The sequence below is a fragment of the Vespula pensylvanica genome, chromosome 3, assembly GCF_014466175.1.
Source record: "Vespula pensylvanica isolate Volc-1 chromosome 3, ASM1446617v1, whole genome shotgun sequence".
In the NCBI taxonomy this organism is placed as follows: Eukaryota; Metazoa; Arthropoda; class Insecta; order Hymenoptera; family Vespidae; genus Vespula; species Vespula pensylvanica.
The window spans coordinates 11,411,839-11,418,304 of record NC_057687.1 but is presented as its reverse complement, the minus strand read 5'-3'; the positions used below and the strand labels follow the sequence as shown (position 1 = coordinate 11,418,304).

At 41.5% G+C, this 6,466-nt stretch overlaps 1 protein-coding gene and 1 long non-coding RNA gene across 5 annotated transcripts in view; one reads left to right on the top strand and one right to left on the bottom strand.

The window, feature by feature from the left end:
• The window catches only part of LOC122628158, a 74,716-nt gene that overhangs the window by 19,847 nt on the left and 48,403 nt on the right, over positions 1 to 6,466 (bottom strand). Inside the window, exons 3-5 of the long non-coding RNA XR_006326987.1 lie at positions 5,518 to 5,682; positions 1,260 to 1,396; positions 923 to 1,076 (exon numbers count right to left, since the gene is read on the bottom strand). This is a non-coding gene — a long non-coding RNA (uncharacterized LOC122628158). The remainder of the gene's footprint in view (positions 1 to 922; positions 1,077 to 1,259; positions 1,397 to 5,517; positions 5,683 to 6,466) is intronic.
• Positions 1 to 6,466, top strand: part of LOC122628150 (netrin-1-like) — a 107,366-nt gene that overhangs the window by 54,355 nt on the left and 46,545 nt on the right. The window lies entirely within an intron of this gene.

The following is a 6,466-nucleotide window of genomic DNA, read 5'->3' as shown; positions in this document are numbered from 1 at the left end:
ATAAATAAACGTTCGCTCGTAGATCAGGTGAAAATTTCCGAACGAAATCTCGACCAACGAAGATGTTATTTTCGCGGATACCGTGCCGCATTGTCCGGCCTATAGTTTATTTTGCACGCAATTTCCTCGTTTCCTTCGACACACCTGTTGATTCCATAAGTACACGTCGCGTCTGAATTTTTATTCCGCCATTAGAACCTTTGTCGTCGATAGATAAAAAACGATAACGTGAGGAAAATTCAAGTGGTGTAGTTAAAACGTCAAGACGATGACGCGCATACATAATTTAAAGTTGATTTACACAATTTACGGGCGAGTTAACGTTCGATTCGTTAAGATATGACGTGGAAGAGGAAGAAGGGAATTTATTTCGGTGCATTTCTCAAAGCTAATTTATGATACCATCGATAACAGAACGTTTGTAAAACCGCATGAAATATGCAGCCATCGGTCCGGTGGTAAAGTACTCGCGTTACGTAATTTAGTTTATAATAGATCGCAAATAATATCGATTTTCAGGCTTCACTACGCGGAGGTTACCGCATACGGAGAGACCGAAAGACTAAGATAAACATTTTAATTGATCGCTTTTAATGAATCTTCCTTCCACTCGGTCGCTCGTTCAACGAAGATGTATCAACCGCGATACGACCGTATCTTACACGAGAAGAAAGATCGGCTCGATAAAACGTATCTTTAGCATGCTCGAACATTTCCTTACACTGTCATTTTGTATATTTTTTTTTTTTAGATATAATTTATACGCTTTTGAACACGCGCATATGATATCTCACAATGACTACATTAAAATTAATTAATTAATGAATATAATAACTCGTCGATAATCGTCTTAAAAAATTATAATCGAACTTTCTGTCCACGACGTGTTGGCTATCAAAGGAACTTGAATATTTTTACTCACTATTTACGAAACTTTTCGACGATAGATTCAACGTACTCGTCCAAGTCTTGTAGATCGAAATTTAGAAAGGTTGATCGCCGAATAGATTACATAAACGAGTTAGATCGAAATCCCTGTGCCTTGAAATTACTTGTAAATCGAAATGACGAAATCGCTGAAAAAAGAATGAAGGAAATCGTTATTATTACAATCGTTATGACAAATAAACGTTAGAAATTTTCAATGAAATATATCCATCGAAGGCTATGTCGATCCTTAAATTATATTTTTCGAAACTGAAATCGATTTAAACGAATGAGAGAAATAGATAAAATAGTACGTATTAATATCAGTATACCTATACTCGTATGAAGCCAAACGATGCTCTTGCCAACAGATATCGTATTACACTGAGAATGGATATTCCCTTTGGTCCACTGTAAAGTCGAACGCTCGACAATGTTTTGTTTACGTTTTCGCACGAGAACGAATTTCCTGGAAAATACGTAACCACAATAACAGTCGATAGTTCGCGTTCGTATTAACAACTAACTTCTTACGATAAAGAAACGTTGAATATCTCTAAAGGTAAACATACTTGGGGATATATCGTTTAAAAGAAGATCAACGAAAAATAAATCAAATGAAATATTCAAACTCAAACAAGGTGATCGGGAGTTATCGGGATCTACGTAGACGTACAGGCGGTTCGTTTCGAAAAATAAAATATATTCCAGCGAGATAATATTTTACACAGCGCGAGAACGATTATATTCAAATCGATCATTCCCCTGTTCTTCGTCGATGGCACGTAAGTACGTATACATATTTTACGTAGCAGATCGTTTATCGTTCGCATTAAATATTATTTCTCCGACAAAGAGATGTATTTTGGAATTAAGATAATTCTTAATATTTCCAAAAAGAACAAAAGGAAAAGGGAGAGGAGAGATATAAACGAAACAAAACCAAAAAAAAAAAAATCCTCTCGCATGCGTTCGTGTCGAGTCACGAAAGGTACACAGTTATCCGATCTCGAATAAAAATGTATTCCGAATAAAATGTCGGAAGTGTTTACTTGAAACAAGAAAAAAAAAAGAAAAAAGAAAGAAAGAACGAAAGAAAGAAAGAAAGAAAGAACGAAAAATGATCGATTACATATGAAACGACTCTAACACAATAAGACTAATAAATGCAAAAGAAATAAAGAAGGTAAGTACGTTCGCTCGCACACCTGGCAACAAGAAGACATTCGCCCGGATGTTACCTTCGCGGCGTGTAACATCGGCAAAACGAAGAGGAAAAGATCTCTCAGAGATGGAGAGAAGGAAAGGAGAGAAATTCAGACGAGACGGAGACGGTGTGATACGGTGTACGAGGTGCACGAGGGTAAGGAGGAAGGAGAGATAGGAGAATGTAGGTGGTTTCGTGCAAGATAGAGAAAGAAGGAGAGAGAGAGAGAGAGAGAGAAAGAGAAAAGATAGAAGTACTCGCAAAGAGTAAGAAGCGCATTATGCGCAGCCGAGGTGCAGGTTGCAGGCTTACTTTTGTTTGAACACGCAGGTCCCTCCTTCTTTCTATCCTCCTCCATCTTTCGTTTTCTCTCTCTCTCTCTCTCTCTCTCTTTATCTATCTCTCTCTCTCTCTCTTTCTTTTTTTTCCTCCAGCTATCTTTCTCTCGCTTTCTATCTTGCTGCCGCATGCTTATGCGTATCTCTCCGGCGTAGCCCGCGAGTTGAGGCACTGTTTTACGTGTGCGCTGTGTACCCCGAGGGGCACGTGGAATTTATGCGTGTGCGTGTACCCGTGTACGTGCTGAAATTTATACAGGCGTTCCACGGGAGATGCTCTCGTAACAGAATGAGAGAGAGAGAGAGAGAGAGAGAGAGAGAGAGAGAAAGAGAGAGGAATGGAAGAATAGCATCGCTTTCAAAGCAGAGAAAGAGAGAAAGAAAGGATGGTGGCTCCCCGATCGACTTCTTTTTTTTTTCTTTTTTGAAGCTTCCTTCCTCGCCTCGGGATCGGAGAAGTGCCGGAGAACAGAGAAATCGAATCACGGTGGTATAGAAGTCCCGAACGAGTAACGGCTTCGTCGGCTCGTGAATCTATAATCACACGACAGAATTTTCAAGCTGTCGACCTAAGGCACGCGTTTTTACCTCTGCTCTTTAAAGATCGCTGAATATAAACCGACTCGTTCGATTCACGCGTATAATAACCCTTATTAGACAGTTAAAAGGTTTATTACGAAGAGGACGATCGTTTCGTCGTATAACTTTCCAAAGGAGCTAACAAATTCGAATGAAAATATAATAATAATATGTACAACGCGCGTGCACGTGTAAATGGACGAATTAAAGGTGATATTATAATTCATAAATAAAAAATTTAATATACCAAGGAAAAATGTAAAAGTGAATCCTTCTAGATTGAACATTCTCTTGGGTGTGCCTTTATCGAGAGAGAGAGAGAGAGAGAGAGAGAGAGAAAGAGAGAGACAGGAGATGCATTTACTCGGGTGCGTGCAACTCCGTAGCTCGATGCACTTACGCGATGCAGGTACACGTAATTGCGCGCATAATTTAAGGGCGCGCCGCGGCACGGATATATGACTCTTGAAACGCTTTGCTCGCGCGCACGTTGCCTCGAGAGAGTACATACAAGAAGACTCAGGAGAAAGAAGGAGGTAGTTGAAAAGAAGAGAACGAGATAGGCCGAGAGAAACCGGCACTTTAAGAAAACCGATCCTTCCATTCATCAAGCGACGATTAAATTGATAGCTCGGCACCACGCGAGCAGCACCATGCTCGAGCTGTAAGAAACTCGAGTTCGTTTGCCTCCGACTTTGCGAATCTTCTTTCCTCTCTCTCCCTCTCGTTTCTTCAAAGGCGAAAGAGAAAGCTCATTGTTCAAAGAGATACGACGCCCAATGTGTCGCTTTAGTGTTTTTTAAAATCTACGGAATAAATGAGACTTCTCAAGGAATATTATGATCGTTAAAGATCTCAATATGTCCGATACGTCTCTTAAAGTTCTCGAACGGTCGTCGAGTTGGCAAAAAGTTTGACATCATTGCTAATGCGGTGATTTCGAGGCGACTGTATTTCGTCGAGCTAATGAAGCGAACGAGGATGCTATAAAGAAAGACAGACAGACAGACAGACAGACAGAGAGAGAGAGAAAGAGGCGATTCCTTTTCTCTCGCACGCCGGACACGAGGCGTTGCCTTAATTTAGAAACAATTAAGGCAACGATACTGCATGCAAATATACCCGCTCCTACCCGTTGGGTTAACCTCTTAATAGCTCGCGCTACTCTCAATTTACGAACGATTAAACTTCCAGTACACACGACCGAGCCCCCCTGAAGATGTGCGCGCGAGCGTTTCATCCGAGATGCTGTGTTAGGCAACATCCACTTTAATGAGTATATACATTTTACGTTGGAAGTTAAATAATCGCGTCGCTTAGGACCTCCGGCGTTTTCGATCTTTCTCCTCCTCCTTCTCCTCCTCCTCCTCCTCCTCCTCCTCCTCCTCTTCTTCTTCCACCACCTCCTTCTCCTCCACCACCTCTTTCTCCTTCTTCTTCTCCTCCTCGTTGTCGTCGTAGGTCTTCTCTCGAGATGCTTGAATTTGCAAACTAGACTGAGCACGTCGTCGTCGGTAAGGCCCCTAGATCTTCTTCAGCCGCTCTCAAATATTTATTTCTCCCCCTTCCCCTCCCTCCTCACCTCCTCTTCTATTCCCCACGATGAAGAAGATTGTCGGAGAAGTTTAAACGAAATTTACCATCTATCTCGGTTGAGCATTAGCGGTTTTTCCTGAGAACAAGAAGAGAAAAAATAGAGAAAGACGTAAAAGAAAAAAGAAAAAATAATATAATCTTCCAAACGTACCGAAAGTGCCGGAAGAAGCGTATTTGGGGAGAATCGAAAACTGTTCTACTTCTTCATCTTCTCGCGGCGAAACGAACTTTGAACTATTTTCAAGCTCGTTGACAGGAGTATCTCAACGTTTGTTTTTTATCGTTCGTCAACGTCCAGAATTTTCGTCAGAAAACTCGACGTCGAACGTGTCTCCACGAGAAGCAGATGATGAGGAAGAAGAAGAAGAAGAAGAAGAAGAAGAAGAAGAAAAAGAAAAAGGCCCCGTTAAAAAGGATAGGGGGCCCGAAAACCACTTAGGATCAATTAGCGTACGAGACCAAGGGGTATACGAAAAAAGGATGGAATCTGAGAAAAAGTTAAGAGAGTAACAGAGAGAGAGAGAGAGAGAGAGAGAGAGAGAGAGAGAGAGAAGAAAGAGAGAGAGAGGAGGGGCGGAGTCGTGCAAGGCTGCTCAGGCCCATGAATGAAGACGTCATCGCCCGTAGTTTTGATTGGACGAGCGAAGAGCGCCTGGAATACGAGACGTTGACGAGTGAAAAGGGACCTGGACGAGTCGACGAGAGCTACGCCGTGGGTCCATGAAGGAAAGAGAAACGAGAGAAAGAGAAAGAGAGAGAGAGAGAGAGGAGAAAAGCCGTAATAAATACATGGGAGGTATAATGGGACGAAACCTGATAGCTGGTTCTCCACGTCTATGGTGTCGCGTGGCGTGTCAATGTAATACTCACCAATGGAAAGTCGAAAACCCATAATCATTGAAAGTTCTCGGTTTTTAGAAACAATCTCTTGTTTTCCAGTTTCTTCGGAGTATGGCGAACGTCACACTCGTTGATCTTTCTTCCATTCGTTCTAAATTTCCTTCGTTGTCTCATTATCTTATCAACATGTTTTATCTGGAAATTCAAATAAGTATATGCGTGCGTTCGTGTAGGTGTGTTAATTATTAATTTACGTATAATAACTAGATATTTAAGAGAATAATATCAGTGACATAGGTGTAGGTACGTCGTCGACTTTAAAAAAATTTTCAAATGAATTACTGCGAAGAGATCGGATTAATAGAGCTTCTCTCTTTTATAAAAGTACCCGTAGGTACGAGTATTTCGCGTGAGCACAGTTACAAGATGCAAATTTACAGGGTGACTCTCGATGAAAAGAGAACGAAAGAGGGAGAGAGAGAGAGAGAGAGAGAGAGAGAGAGAGAAAGTTCCGTGCAAAAGCAGACAGCGTGAGAGAGAGAGAGAGAGAGAGAGAGAGAGAGAGAGAGAGAGAGAGAGAGAGAGGTTGGGGGATGCAGGGCCTCTTCGTTTACGCGCGTTTGAAGCCCGGTCTCCTCTCGCAGGGCCATTGAAGAGCGTCTCTTGAAACGAGCTGAAGCTTCGTACCCAAGGTGAACGGCACCGTCTCGAGAGTCGATGACACAATATCGGCGGACTAGAAGAGGACATTTTCTGAGGGTCCGATCGATGAATCGTGCCGAAAGCGCGGCTGGCGAGTATTCTCAAAGAAATAAAGATCGGCACTTTGGGATACGATATCGCGCATAGCTTATCGAAAATATTTATATCAATTCTCTACATAGAAATATATATGTATATATATATATATATATATGTTTATGAATATAAAGAAAATAAATCAACTCGAGCGTATAGGGTTGTATCCTGAAAAATGTAT